The following is a 13,804-nucleotide window of genomic DNA, read 5'->3' as shown; positions in this document are numbered from 1 at the left end:
TCACATTTCTCCCTTTTCCTTGCTGCTAACATTCATTCACTCATTCACAAAATCATGCTGTTTCTGTCTTGTTAATAACATTAGCATCTGTTTCCTTCAACTTCATTTGGACTTTACCACAAAAACTCATATTCATCATTTCTTGACTGGTTAACAATACTTTCCTAATTGATTTCTTTCCAAATCACATCAGTCCACTGAAATAATGCCATCTGCAGTTTCCCACTATTTTCAGGATCAAGTTTAAACTCTTTAACTAAATACATGAAGTTCTTTATGACTTCTTTCCACTCCACTGGCTTTATCACTTTTATATGTGTGCACTATTCTCCAGCCATATCAAAACATGTTTAATTTCTCCAAATAAATCACATTTGTGCAATATGAATAACACTAGAGTAATTTGAATGCACTAGAGTAGGACTTATCAAACTTTTTCTGTAAAGGGCCAGATAGCAAATAATTCATGTTTTGCTAGTCAGAGAGTTACTGTTGCAACAACTTTACCAATGTAGTGTATAAAAACAGCCATAAATAATCTCTAAACTTAATGAATGGGCATGACTGTGTGCTAATAAAAGTTTGTTTGCAAAAATAAGGGCTTGTCAGATTTGGTTCTTCTTGGGTCATAGTTTGCTGACTCTTGAACTAGAGTACCCTGGTATATAAAGAAATCCTGTCTTCAATCCTTTTATAGAGCCAAAATCTAATTTGGATTTTTGTCCCAATTGGGATTTTCAAATGTTAGGTTTACTTTAAACAAGGTATACCTGTACTTAAGACACATTAACCTCAGAGAGATCTAGGACAAAAAGTAATTAATTTCCATCCACAAACTAGATTTCTGGCCATAAAACAAACTTAAGCTTTCCTAAGTATTCCATAAGTCTATGCTTTCACTTGGAAAATAAACCATCTTCTAAGAATTATTTGCTTCATTGGATTTGACATAGTAACTTATCCTTGTGGTTCATTTTACTTTTTCCTGACATCAAAAGTTTCTTGTAAATCACTTCTTGTTTCTAGATGTTTGTGTCTCCAGAGTGGTGGGAAATTCAGAATCTGATAAATATTGGGCATGGTAGGGAAAGACTGATATCACCAAATGCTTCTATGATCAATTATGTCATTGGGCAAGCAGACTAAGTGTCCTTACTCTGAAGGAAAAAGTGAAGTTAGAAATAAATACTTGGAATATCTTCATTTCCAGGGAAAGCTTTAAAAATCTGATTTTGAAGTTCAATCTAGGGACTGATGATTAAGGAAGGCTATGATAATTTCCTCCTTAGTAAAAGGAAACGAGAGGCAAAGCAAGGGTTTAACCCAATATATAAGCAGAGTGGGTAGATATCTTCTGTGGTCTAGTGTTTGTGAGCCTCCCCCACGTCTGCCTTATCACATTCTCAAGTCATCAAGCATTAGTAGACATGAATTACCATCTCCTTTTAAGTGTTCTCCTTTCCAGATAAATATCTGTTAAGTTTTAGTATGGTAACATTCCATTTGAATTAAGACAATGCTCTTTAAGAATAAATCAAGTAGGAATAAATTGCTATCAAAAAGAGCAACACATCATGAGGCAGTTATTGCCCACTATGACCATAGTGTTGAGATTATTATGTTTGACCCTGTGGATTAGGGCAAGAGAGGATAATGGAATCACAAAGGGAAGGAGCCTGGAGCCTTGACAGCAAAGATCTACTACAGCAACCATGGATTACTTACATGTAGATGAACATGCAAGGGGGAAAATAAACAAGCCACTTCAATCTTGGTTAAGACAATGAGTATTTACTTGCTTTGTTGTTGTGTTATAACAGCCCAATTTCCTATATCACAACTAATTTTAATTATTTATCATCATCATCATCACCACCATTAATATTGTCATTTACCAACACACAGAGGATCTAGTTTATGTTTCAGTCTACCAAAGTTACAGAAAAGTTAGGAACTTGGTTATTAGATACTTTTAAGATTTTATTAAGTAGATAAAAATCCTGGCAATCACATGTATATATCCAGGAAATGTAGAGAGTTGTGTATGAAATGAGCCAAGACTCTTCTTTCTGAGTCTCAGTTTCCTCATGTATAAGAGACAGAGTTGAAACACATAATTTCTAAGGCTTCTTCCATTTATAAAGGTTATGATTCTAACAGTCTATAGGCTGTACTTCATTTCTCCTTGTTAGTGATTTGGTAATTTCAGTCAAGGGAAGAAAGCGAGCTTTTGAACATGATGAGGGCAAAGCTACATTTAAGCCTGAATTATGGCTTCAAGAAGTTGACTGTTAATTTTTTTTTAATGCTGTGGTAACAATATCTAACACATGCACTCTCAAAAATGATCCATTATATTCAGAGAAATCTATTTCTATCTTAACATAAGGGAATATTGATTCAAAGTGGTGCTAAAGATGACTGTCCTTTCTCTCCAATTCCTATACATTCTTCTCCTTTTTCCTCTTTCATAGGTAACATCTGAAGTGCACTTAGGCTCAATAGTTTCCAAGTTCATGGTATTGTGGTCATCACCTTGTCTTCTTCTTCTTCTCTACTATTCATAGTTTTCCCCTTTCATGTCAAACATCTTTCTTGCCAATGCAAAGTATATACAATGGAAGAAGAGAAAATGCTCCCTGGCTTTAACAGTGGGAGGTAGAATTGTTAGACTCATGAAATTCCTTTAAGTTCTTAATCTGTGATTAATTTATCATCACTACACTTAAAAAGAATAGAGTATTGACTCTCATTCCAGCATGTCTATCAAATCTAAAATTCTTTAAACTGAGCGTGACTATGAAATGTTGCTAATGGAGCTGTGCAAAAATATTGCTAGCCCCAAAAGAGTAAGTTTCAACAGACATGAAGCCATTAGGAAGACATACTTCAATGAGAATACACTTGTGATTTCCATTGAAACAATATATTTGTAAGTCAGGATAAAATAGGTTATGTCTCAAAAGGAAACAATAATCCAAATATCATTTACTTAAAATAGTGAAACTTTATTTTTATTTCAGTTTCACATACAATATAGGTTGATGGGGTGGAGGCTCTGTCCAAGGTAATCATTAAAAACCCAGGCTGAAGGAGGATCTATCTTAAAAAAAGTGCTTCAACAATCACCAAAGAAAGGTAATTGAGAGGCTGAAGCTAAGCACTGTCAATTAAATGCTTCCACCAAGAAATGACATGTGTCACTTCTGCTCACATTTCAAGGACCAAAGTAAGTCATGTTGGCCACACCTAATTTCAGCTGGGCAGGAAAGTGCATTCCTACCTTATGGCTAGAAGGACTGAAATATTTCTGACAGTCTTACTACCTGCCACAGAGTGTATGACTGTGTATCATGTGACCAAGATTTCAGATTTAATTAACTGCTAGATATGTGAGTTAACTCAATGGGCTTCATAATCTTCCACACTGGTTTGTTGTCAGGATCAAAGAAGTAATGGAAAATGAAAAGTATAAACCATTAATCAAATGTAATTTTTTTAATGAAGTCTTTGAAATAAATGCAGGAGTACAAGGCTAAGATTTGACCATTTTCATAAGTTCCATTCTAGATGTTTAGCTTTTCTTCACTTTATTTCCTAAGCACTTTCAGATTCTTAAAAGCCTATTAGACCAGAGGAATTCAGAACATAAACTTAGAAGTAAGGGAACAATGAGTCTCCTCACTTGCCCTTAAGTTTGACTTGAGGCAAATGTTTTTTAGTTTAACAACTTGTTAAGTTGTAAGTTCAGGGTGACCTTCAGTTTTTTTCCAAAATTCTGTTCGGAGAAATACTGAAAACTGGAATATAAGTTGCTAAGATTGATTTTTCAACTCTTGGGTCTTACCTTGGATGGACTTGAGCTTGAAAAATGGAGACAATATAGTTAAGACCTCGAAGGAGGTTTAGTTTAGTTCCAAAGTAAACAATGCATGGAGAGTTAATGATTTCTACCAAAACACTGTACCTTTTAAATATGCTCATCTTGAGATGGATGAAGTGAGATCCAAGAAGCCTCTCTGGGCTTGATAGAAAGGGCACTGGTGGGAAAAGTCACAGGTTGTTCCCGGTTCCCTCTGTGTGCACACAGAATGGATCAGGGACATACTGGCCCTTGCTAGGATGGAGGCTAAACAACTCATCTCCCAGGGTATGTTTCTAATGACCCTCTTCTAGGACAAACTTCCCAGGACCATCTCTGTTTCAAACCCCTGAGATTGTTCTGGGAACTTCTGAAACTTCCCTGGGGCCCCCTTTGCTTGGGTGAAAACACAGGCAAAAGAGTTGAGTAAGCAAAAAATGGACATGAACTTGAGCAAACTCCGGGAGATAGAGGAGGACAGGGAAGCCTGGCATACTGCAGTTCATGGGGTCACAAAGAGTTGGACATGACAGAGACTGAACAACAACAACAAAGCAAACTGTCACAAAAGTGTCAGCAAAGATAAGTCAAAGTATAAAGATGGTAATTTCTTGCACGTGAGAATCTGATTTCTGTATCAATGAATGGTTTTAATTCCAATGAAAATAGCATGTGTCTAGATTGTTGGGGGATAAGGAAAGGAAGGGCTCAGATTAAGGGATGTGGCACATTCATCAGGAGGGAGGTCTCCACAGTCTCCTGGCTCTCCTGGTCTGGCCTTTCCTTGTGGTCTCCCACCTCTGGCAAGAACTAAGGATACTACTTCCACTCGGGTTGTCACTAGGTGACCAGGTAAGGGACATAGGGGCATCAAGTGACCCCCCAACTCTCTTCTTCCCTTCAACCTGTGAAAAAAGTGAAGATGACTGGGCATATACTCCAGTGCTGCCCAGTACAGCTCCATCTCACTCATCAGTCAGAAGCTGTGTGACAGAGGCCTGGCTAGAGACATGAACAGCTTTCTTTGTGTCCCCTGGTGTCGGTGATGCTGGGATTTGGGCCTGTGTCCTGGAAGGAGCTCAAGTCTACCGATATCAGTGGATGCTTCCCACCAGTTTCAGGTGAAACTTTCACCTAACAAATAGTGTCTTAGTACTGGAGCCTGGATAAGCTCCTTGGGGACTGGGAACCATTAGATGAAATATTCTTCCTTCTCCCTGCCCTTGGCTGAGTCATTCTCCATCAGGACAACAGAGCCAGGCTCACCATCTGTGGGTACATAGGTGACATAGCTGCCTTTGTTCTTGTACAGGTAAAAGAAGATCAGAATCATGACTGAGAGCAGGGTGAGAAAGACCACGGTGATAACAACTGCAATGAGGGCTGTGCTGGCTTCAGCTTCCAGGGACAGGGCCTCAGTGGCCTGTAGAATTGTGGTAGCCAACAGTTCTTGTGCTGGAGAAGGCATGGTTGGGAGGCTAGTCATAGCTGCAGGTGGATGGGCACTGTTAGGGAGGTGCGAATCTTTATTTTATTTTTATTTTTATTGGAGGCTAATTACTTTACAATATTGTAGTGGTTTTTGCCATATATTCACATGAATAAGCCATGAGTGTACATGTGTTCCCCATCCTGAATCCCCCTCCCACCACCTTCCCTATCCCATCCCTCAGGGTCATCCTAGTGCACTAGCCATGAGCCCCTGTCTCATGCATCGAACCTGGACTGGCAATCTATTTCACAAATGATAATATACATGTTTCAATGCTATTCTCTCAAATCATCCCACCCTCGCCTTCTCCCACAGAGTCCAAAAGTCTGTTCTTTATATCTGTGTCTCTTTTGCTGTCTTGCATATAGGGTCATCATTACCATCTTTCTAAATTCCATATATATATGCATTAATATACTATACTGATGTTTTTCTTTCTGACTTACTTCACTCTGTAAAATAGGCTCCAGTTTCATCCACCTCATTAGAACTGATTCAAATGCATTCTCTTTAATAGCTGAGTAATATTCCATTGTGCATATGTACCACAGCTTTCTTATCCATTCATCTACCAATGGACATCTAGGTTGCTTCCATGTCCTGGCTATTGTAAACAGTGCTGGGATGAACATTGGGGTACACGTGACTCATTCAACTCTGGTTTGCTCGGTATGTATGCCCAGCAGTGGGAATGCTGGGTCGTATGGAAGTTCTATTTCCAGTTTTTTAAGGAATCTCCACACTGTTCTCCATTGTGGCTGTACTAGTTTGCATTCCCACCAACAGTGTAAGAGGGTTCCTTTTTCTCTGCACCCTCTTCAACATTTATTGTTTGTAGACTTTTTGATACCAGCCATTCTGACCGGCATGAGATGGTTCCTCATTGTGGTTTTGATTTGCATTTCTCTGACAATGAGTGATGTTGGGCATTTTTTCATTTTTCTGTTAGCCATCTGTATGTCTTCTTTGGAGAAATGTCTATTTAGTTCTTTAGCCCATTTTTTGATTGGGTCATTTATTTTATGAAATTGAGTTGCAGGAGCTGCTTGCATATATTTGAGATTAATTCTTTGTCAGTTGCTTCGTTTGCTATTATTTTCTCCCATTCTGAAGCCTGTCTTTTCACCTTGCTTATAGGTTCCTTCATTGTGCAAAAGCTTTTAAGTTTAATTAGGTCCCATTTGTTTATTTTTGCTTTTATTTCCATTACTCTGGGAGGTGGGTCATAGAAGATCCTGCTATGATTTACATCAGAGAGAGTTTTGCCTATGTTTTCCTCTAGGAGTTTTATAGTTTCTGGTCTTACATTTAGATCTTTAATCCATTTTGAGTTTATTTTTGTGTATGGTGTTAGATAGTGTTCTAGTTTCATTCTTTTACAGGTGGTTGACCAGTTTTCCCAGCACCACTTGTAAAGAGATTGTCTTTTCTCCATTGTATATTCTTGCCTCCTTTGTTGAAGATAAGGTGTCCATAGGTGCGTGGATTTATCTCTGGGCTTTCTGTTTTGTTCCATTGGTCTATATTTCTGTCCTTGTGCCAGTACCATACTGTCTTGATGACTGTAGCTTTGTAGTATAGTCTGAAGTCAGGCAGATTGATTCCTCCAGTTCCATTCTTCTTTCTCAAGATTGCTTTGACTATTCAGGGTTTTTCGTATATCATACAAATTGTGAAATTATTTGTTCTAGTTCTCTGAAAAATACCGTTGGTAGCTTGATAGGGATTGCATTGAATCTATTGATTGCTTTGGGTTAGTATACTCATTTTCACTATGTTGATTCTTCTGATCCATGAACATGGTATATTTCTCCATCTATTTGTGTCCTCTTTGATTTCTTTCATCAGTGTTTTATAGTTTTCCCTATATAGCCCTTTTGTTTCTTTAGGTAGCTTTATTCCTAAGTATTTTATTCTTTTCGTTGCAATGGTAAATGGAATTTTTTTTCTTAATTTCTCTTTGTTTTCTCATTGTTAGTGTATAGGAATGCAAGGGATTTCTCTGTGTTAATTTTATATCCTGCAACTTTATTCATTGATTAGTTCTAGTAATTTTCTGGTGGAGTCTTTCAGGCTTTCTATGTAGAGGATCATGTCATCTGCAAACAGTGAGAGTTTTAATTCTTCATTTCCAATCTGGATTCCTTTTATTTCTTTTTCTTCTCTGATTGCTGTGGCTAAAACCTCCAAAATTATGTTGAATATTAGTGGTGAGAGTGGGCATCCTTGTCTTGTTCCTGACTTTAGGGGAAATGTTTTCAATTTTTCACCATTGAGGATAATGTTTGCTGCAGGTTTGTTTGAATATGGCTTTTATTATGTTGAGGTATGTTCCTTCTATTCATCCTTTCTGAAGGGTTTTTATCATAAATGGATATTGAATTTTGTCAAAGGCTTTCTCTGCATCTATTGAGATAATCATATGGTTTTTATCTTTCAATTTGTTAACGTGGTGTATCACATTGATTGATTTGCGAATATTGAAGAATCCTTGTATCCCTTGAATAAAGCCCACTTGGTCATGATGTATGGTCTTTTTCATATGTTTTTGGATTCTGTTTGCTAGAGTTTTGTTAAGGATTTTTACATTTATGTTCATCAGTGATATTGGCCTGTAGTTTTCTTTTTGTGTGGCATCTTTGTTGGGTTTTGGTATTAGGGTGATGGTGGCCTCATAGAATGACTTTGGAAGTTTACTTTCCTCTGCAATTTTCTGGAAGAGTTTGAGTAGGATAGGTTTTAGCTCTTCTCTAATTTTTTGGTAGAATTCAGCTGTGAAGCCATCTGGTCCTGGGCTTTTGTTTGTTGGAAGATTTCTGATTACAGTTTCAATTTCCGTGCTTGTGATGGGTCTGGTAAGATTTTCTATTTCTTCCTGATTCAGTTTTGGAAAGTTGTACTTTTCCAAGAATTTGTCCTTTTCTTCCAAATTGTCCATTTTATTGGCATATAGTTGTTGATAGTAGTCTCTTATGATCCTTTGCATTTCTGTGTTGTCTGTTGTGATTTCTCCATTTTCATTTATAACTTTGTTGATTTGATCCTTCTCCCTTTTTTTCTTGATGAGTCTGGCTAATGGTTTGTCTATTTATTTATCTTCTCAAAGAACCAGCTTTTAGCTTTGTTGATTTTTGCTATGGTCTTTTTTTGTTTCTTTTTCATTTATTTCTGCTCTAATTTTTATGATTTCTTTCCTTCTACTAACCCTGGGTTTCTTCATTTCTTCTTTTTCTAGTTGCTTTAGGTGTAGAGTTAGGTTATTTATTTCTTTTTACTCCTCTTTCTTGAGGTAAGCTTGTCTTGCTTATGAACCTTGCCCTTAGCACTGCTTTTACTAAATCCCATAGGTTTTGAGTTGTTGTGTTTTCATTTTCATTTGTTTTTATGCATATTTTGATTTCTTTTTTGATTTCTTCTGTGATTTGTTGGTTATTCAGAATTGTGTTGTTTACCCTCCATATGGGTGTATTTTTAATAACTTTTTCCCCTGTAGTTGACATCTAATCTTACCACATTGTGATCCGAAAAGATGCTTGAGATGATTTCAATTTTTTTGAATTTAGCAAGGCTAGATTTATGGCGCAGGATGTGATCTATTCTGGAGAAGGATAGTGTGCACTTGAAAAAAAGGTGAAATTCATTGTTTTGGGGTGAAATGTCCTATATATATCAACTAGGTCTAACTGATCCATTGTATCATTTAAAGTTTGTGTTTTCTTGCTAATTTTCTGTTTAGTTGATCTATCCATAGGTGTGAGTGGGATATTAAAGTTCTCTCACTATTATCGTGTTACTGTTAATTTCCCCTTTCATACTTGTTAGCAGTGCTCCTATGTTGGGTGCATATATATTTATAGTTTTTATATTTTCTTCTTGGATTGATCCTTTGATCATTATGTAGTGTCCTTCTTGTCTCTTTTCATGGCCTTTATTTCAAAGTCTATTTTACCTGATATGAGTATTGCTACTCCTGCTTTCTTTTGGTCTCCATTTGCGTGAAATATCCTTTTCCAGCCCTTCACTTTCAGTCTGTATGTGTCCCTAGGTTTGAGGTGGGTCTCTTGTAGATAGCATATATAGGGGTCTTGTTTTTGTATCCATTCAGCCAGTCTTCATCTTTTGGTTGGGGCATTCAACCCATTTACATTTAAGGTAATTATTGATAAGTATGATCCCCTTGCCATTTACTTTGTTGTTTTGGGTTCGAGTTTATAAACCTTTTCTATGTTTCCTGTCTAGAGAAGATCCTTTAGCATTTGTTGAAGAGCTGGTTTGGGAGTGCTGAATTCTCTCAGCTTTTGCTTGTCTGTCGGCTTTTGATTTCTCCTTCATATTTGAATGAGATTCTTGCTGGGTACAGTAATCTGGGTTGTAGGTTTTTCTCTTTCATCACTTTAAGTATGTCCTGCCATTCCCTTGTGGCCTGAAGAGTTTCTAATGAAAGATCAGCTATTAGCCTTATGGGAATCCCCTTGTGTGTTATTTGTTGTTTTTCCCTTGCTGCTTTTAATATTTATTCTTTGTGTTTGCTCTTCGTTAATTTGATTACTATGTGTCTTGGGGTGTTTCACGTTGGGATTATCCTGTTTGGGACTCTCTGGGTTTCTTGGACTTGGATGGCTATATCCTTCCCCATTTTAGGGAAGTTTTCAACTATTATCCCCTTGAATATTTTCTCATGGCCTTTCTTTTTGTCTTCTTCTGGGACTCCTATGATTTGAATCTTGGGGCATCTAACATTATCCCAGAGGTCTCTGAGGTTGTCCTCATTTATTTTAATTCTTTTTTCCTCTCTGCTTCATTTATTTTTACCATTCTATCTTCCACCTCACTTATCCTATCTTATGCCTCGGTTATTCTACTGTTGGTTCTCTCCAGAGTGCTTTTGATCTCAGTTATTGCATTATTCATTATTGATTGACTATTTTTCATTTCTTCTAGGTTATTGTCAAACTTTTCTTGCATCTTCTCAATCCTTGTCTCAAGACTATTTATCTGTAACTCCATTTTGTCTTCAAGATTTTGGATCATTTTTACTATCATTATTCTGAATTATTTTTCAGGTAGACTCTCTATCTCCCCCTCTTTTGTTTGGTTTGGTGGGCTTTTATCATGTTCCTTTACCTGCTGAATATTTCTCTCCCTTTTCATCTTGTTTAGGTTTCTGTGTTTGGGGTGGCCTTTTAGTATGCTGGACTTCTGTGGTTCCTCTTTATTGTGGAGGTTCCTCCCTGTGGGTGGGGTTGGACGAGTGGCTTGTCAAGGTTTCTTGGTTAGGGAAGCTTGCATCAGTGTTCTGGTGGCTGGAGCTGGATCTCTTCTCTCTGGAGTGCAATGAAGTGTCCAGTAGTGAGTTTTGAGGTGTCTATGGGTTTCCTGTGACTTTTGGCTGCCTGTATTTTAATGCTCAGGGTTATGTTCCTGCATTGTTGGAGAATTAGCTTGGTATGTCTTGCTCTGAAACTTGTCGGCTCTTGGGTGGAGCTTGGATTCAGTGTAGGTATGGAGGCTTTTGGATGATCTCATGTGGATTAATGTTCCCTGGAGTCAGGAGTTTTCTGGTTTTCTCAAGTGTTGGATTTAAGCTTCCTGCCTTTGGCTTTCAATCTTATTCTTACAGTAGCCTCAAGACTTCTCCATCTATACAGCACTGATGATAAAACATCTAGGTTAATGGTGAAAAGATTCTCCAGAATGAGCGACAACCAGAGAGGTTCACAGAGTTACATGGAGAAGAGGGAGGAGGTAGATAGAGGTGACCAGGAGCACAAGTGGGCAAATCAAAAGGGGAGAGAGCAATCTAGCCAGTAATCAATTCCCTATTTGCTCTCCACAGCCTGGAACATCCAGAGATGTTCATGGAGTTCCATAGAGATGAGGGAGGAAGGAGATAGAGGTGACCAGGAGGAGAGGAGGGGGAGTAAAAAGGAGAGAGAAAATCTAGTCAGTAATCAGTTCCCTAAGTGACTCTTGAGAGTCCCTTGGACTGCAAGGAGATCCAATCAATCCATCCTAAAAGAGATCAATCCTGGGTGTTCATTGGAAGGACTGATGTTGAAGCTGAAACTCCAATACTTTGGCTACCTCATGTGAAGAGTTGACTCATTGGAAAAGATCCTAATGCTGGGTAGGATTGGGGGCAGGAGGAGAAGGGGATGACAGAGGATGAGATGGTTGGGTGGCATCACCACCTCGATGGACATGGGTTTGGGTAGACTCCGGGAGTTGGTGATGGAGAGGGAGGCCTGGCGTGCTGCGATTCATGGGGTCGCTGAGTCAGACACGACTGAGCGACTGAACTGAACTGAAGTGTTCTCCATGGACTGGAACACCCAAAGAGATTCACATAGAGAAGAGAAGGGGGAGGGAGGAGATAGAGGTGACCTGGGGGAGAAAAAGGAGAGTCAAAAGCGGAGAGAGCAATCAAGCCAGTAATCACACTCCTAAGTAAAAACATGGGTGCTGAAGATTGGATTCTTAAAGGTACAAAATTGATAATAAATACCAAAAAGCAAAGATTAAAAATCTAGAGTAGAGGTTAGACTCTTGAAAATACAATATTAAAAAAAATCACAAAAATTATATATATGAAATTTGCTTTAAAAATAGGGTCTTTTTTTGGCAAGGGAATAGTACATTTTAAAAATGAAAATTAAAGTAGTAATAAAGAAATTAAAAATAAATTTAAGAAAATTAAAAATGATAATAGTAAAATATATCTAGGAATTTCTCTGGAGCTGTTGAGGGCAGTGTGGGGTTAGTTCAGTTTCAGACAGTTCCTTGTTCCAGATTATACTTTTTCTCAAGGTCTATAAGGCCCCTTCCAATGTAGTCAATGCTTACTACAGGGCTTTAATCTGTTGCACTTGTCACTTCCAAAGCGGTTCCCTCTTTATTTTGGCTTCCTCTGTTTGCAAGTCTCTTCAGGGTCTAATTTATGCCCTGACACAAGGGGGTGAATATGGTCATTTATTTAGGCTCACTTGTTCAGTTGTGCTGTGGGGAGGGAGGAACAAATATCACTGGCATGTGTGGGGAGTGCTCGCAGTGTCAGGCCACACTGGGTTTGCCCCTGCTCATGGCGTGTGTGCTTTCCTGGTCTACACTGCTCAGGTTCCAAGTTGCTCTGCAGGGGAACTGTCTAAAGCGGGCCCTGGGTTGCGTGCACTTCCCAGGTCTACGTTGCTCAGGTTCAGGTTTTCGGGTATTCCACAAAGGCACAGACTTGGTTGGGCCTGTGTTTCGTGCCCTTCCCAGGTCCGAGCAGCTCCTGTGACCAGTTGCTTGGTGAGTGCACTCTTCCCAGGTGGGCGATGCATCTTATCACCTCCTGGTCCCAGCCCCTTGGTTTCCTGGGTGCTCTGTGAGAGTGCCATCTCAGGTGTGCTGTGTGTCTCCTCTGGGGAGCTGATCTCTGACTGTGACCCTCCTGGTGGATGTCAACTGTCCAGGATCCCAGAAAGACTTGCTTAGCAACTGGTAGCCCACTCACAGTTTGGTAGAGGGTGCCATCTCTGGGACCGAGATTGCCCCCTCGCCTTTCAGCTCTGGCTGTCACCCGTTTGCCTCTCTGCCTATGGCAGGGGGAGGGGCTAGTGTGCAGCCGGGTAGCTCTTCTCTGGTATTCGCTCAGTCCTTTGTTCTGTGAGCAGGCCAGGCTGTGCCTCAGGTTCGAGCTTTTCGCGGGAAAGCTCTCTCTCGTTTTTTTGTTTTTGTTTTTCTCTCTCTTTGGCTATCCCACAGTTTGGGTTGCTATCTCATGTTAGCTCCCTCAGATTTTCCTCAGGGCATTCAGGCCCTGTCCTTACCCTAAGCATGTAGCCCATGCCTCCCTGTTCAGCCCCCGCTCGCTGCTGGTGGACGTGAGCATCTGGGCCACTTCTCCACTGGGAGTTGCGGTTAGGCACATAATCTGTGGGTACCCCCCCACCCCAGTTATGTTGCCCTCTGAGATTCCAAAACTCCCCACAGACCCGCCAGTGAGAGTGTTTCCTGGTGTTTGGAAACTTCTCCTTCACGACTCCCTCCCCAGGATGGGTATCTATCCCTAACTCTTTTGTCTCTCTTTTTATCTTTTATATTTTGTCCTACCTCCTTTCGAAGAGAATGGGCTGCCTTTCTGGGTGCCTGGTGTCCTCTGCCAGCATTCAGAAGTTGTTTTGTGGAATTTGTTCAGTGTTCAAATGATCTTTCGATGAATTTGTGGGGGAGAAAGTGGTCTCCCCATCCTATTCCTTTGCCATCTTAGGACCGCCCCCGGGAGGTGAGAATCTTATTAGCAGACGGGCAGTGACAGCAGGGACAGGCTGGCACTGCGCAACCCTCTCAACTCGATGGGGGTAGCACCGCAGGCACTTCAGGGATCATCCGCCGGGGACTCAGAGCTGAGAAAGCACCCAAGGACGTGCAGAGTTGGCTGCCAAGGCCCCAAATGTAATTTTTAATTATCC

At 39.7% G+C, this 13,804-nt stretch overlaps 1 protein-coding gene and 1 pseudogene across 1 annotated transcript in view; both read right to left on the bottom strand.

Annotated features, from left to right (window-relative positions):
• Window positions 1-13,804, bottom strand: part of IL1RAPL2 (interleukin 1 receptor accessory protein like 2) — a 1,535,365-nt gene that overhangs the window by 193,789 nt on the left and 1,327,772 nt on the right. The gene's annotated exons all lie outside the window — the stretch shown is intronic.
• LOC145535873 (small cell adhesion glycoprotein pseudogene) lies at window positions 5,055-5,348 on the bottom strand (annotated as a pseudogene).

Source organism: Giraffa tippelskirchi, chromosome X (genome assembly GCF_054371585.1).
Source record: "Giraffa tippelskirchi isolate mGirTip1 chromosome X, T2T-mGirTip1v1.2.pri, whole genome shotgun sequence".
NCBI classification, from domain to species: Eukaryota; Metazoa; Chordata; class Mammalia; order Artiodactyla; family Giraffidae; genus Giraffa; species Giraffa tippelskirchi.
Note: the sequence above shows the minus strand (reverse complement) of the source record. Positions and strands in the feature narration are given on the sequence as shown.